Source organism: Otolemur garnettii, unplaced genomic scaffold (assembly GCF_000181295.1).
Source record: "Otolemur garnettii isolate 467f Iridium unplaced genomic scaffold, OtoGar3 scaffold00359, whole genome shotgun sequence".
Taxonomy (NCBI): Eukaryota; Metazoa; Chordata; class Mammalia; order Primates; family Galagidae; genus Otolemur; species Otolemur garnettii.
Window position 1 is genome coordinate 93,788 of NW_003852754.1, and position 1,881 is coordinate 95,668.

Here is a 1,881-nt window from a genome sequence, read left to right on the forward strand (position 1 = left end):
CTATTGAGAAAAACCAGCCTTTAAGAAAAAAAAACCAAAACATTTGTTATTACCAAAAAAGATGTCTTTAGGTACAAATAATAAAATCCCCATGCCACATAGATAAAACAGATAGTTCTAGTTATCTGGTCAAGGGGCAAAAAGCAAGTAGATAAGGTCTTCAGCTCCAATCTTTTGTTCATTTCTTTTTGCTGGGATTTCATATTGGTTTCTTCTTGTTGGATGACTAAACCTGACGATGGTAGAGATGGTAAGCCGGCGTTACTCAGCCCCACCCTGCTCAGCCTCCGGAGAGGACCAATTCTCAGTTGGTGGATCGGCTGCTTTTGTTTGTTTGCCATCTTGTGGTTTAGGGTTTTCTGGGTGTCTTCTTCGGTAATTGAAGTTGCGACGGTATCAACCTTGAGTCTCATCTCCTTGATCCTCTTCATTGCCGTCCTCTTTAGGCTGTCTTTGTCCAGGAAGGCCCCTGTGGAATTGTGGTCTATAACCCCAATGCAAATTCTGCATTACTAGTCAACCTTGTTCTCCTGCACTCTGGCTGTCAGCATCCTCCATCACTTCTCCCTGCACAAGAGGGTTGGAATACCGTGGCCAACGCCCTTGTAGTCTCCGCACGTAGTAAGGCGGGAACCTTCCCCTGTCGAAGGGCTGGAGTTGTTGGGCTTGGCCTTTAGGAGCGCCCTTCGATCCCGCGTTCTTCCCTGCCGCCCTCCTCCCCGCCCCCACTATTCTGGTAATTCTGCTGGTAATTACGTGGAGGTCCCCTGTGAGCGGATAGTGCCTATAATGGTTAAAGTCTGCTGTGTATTGACTGCCTTGAACTGGAATTCCACCAGGGCCTGTAACATATGCTGCCTTCGCACTCTTTTCTCCTTCAACAACGTCAAACTCCATGGTCCCTCCATCTCCTACCCTGCCAAGGTGCTTCCTGGGGTTATTCTTTATGGCAGTCTGCTGTACACGCACATCTCCCTTGGTGTTATTCCTGTTGATGAAACCATATGTGTTTCTTACCCTGAACTATTTTACTGTTCCCAGAAACCTTGGTTGCCATGACTTGTCCTGCTGGCAGGAGCCGCCAATGTGAAGCCGCCAGGACCATGGCCCGCTGAGCCGCTGCTGGTGGTGCGGAGCTTGGTGTCTGCGGCGCTGAGGGTGGGGGGCGGGCATTGCGCAACCAATGGCTGCTGGGTCTCCGCCTCGCTGGTCATGGTTGTGGAGATGGTGACTGGGGCTGGCTGCGGCAGCTGTGGCTCCTCCCAATATGTGATGGTAATCAAGTCGGGGGCGGTGGTAGGGCTGTTCAGGGCTCTCTGGGGTCCGCTCTCCAGTCCAGCTACCAGTCAACTCCTTTTTTTTTTTTTTTTTTTTGAGGCAGTGTCTCAGTACGTCACCCTAAGTAAAGTGCTATGGCGTCACAGCTCACAGCAACCTCAAATCTTGGGCTTAAGTGATTCTCTTGCCTCAGCCTCCCAACTAGCTGGGACTACAGGTGCCCTCCTGGCTATTGTTTTATTGCAGTTGTCATTGCTATTTAGCAGGCTGAGAATGGGTTCCAAACTACCAGCCTGGGTGTAGGTGGCTGTCACCCTTACTACTGAGGAACAGACTCTGAGCCTACTCTAAAAACAATTAATGCAAATAGCTATAATTATTAAGTTATAATATTCCTTAAAATAATGAATAAGTAAGAAAATATGATGACTTCTCAGGTGCAGATGTAAATCTTAGAATGATATACAGAAGTAATCAATCTGGGTATAAAATGTTCCCTTCAGGTACTGGCAATTGTAAGGATGCCACATATCTGTGAGTTGTCCAACTCCCTCCCAGAGGAAGTGTAATAAACAAATAAACTGGGCAGTGCCCAAAATTCAG

General features: G+C 48.0%; 1 pseudogene; it reads right to left on the bottom strand.

The window, feature by feature from the left end:
• Positions 1-261: 261 nt before the first annotated feature.
• Positions 262-1,319, bottom strand: LOC100963287 (annotated as a pseudogene).
• Between the last annotated feature and the right edge of the window lie 562 nt (positions 1,320-1,881).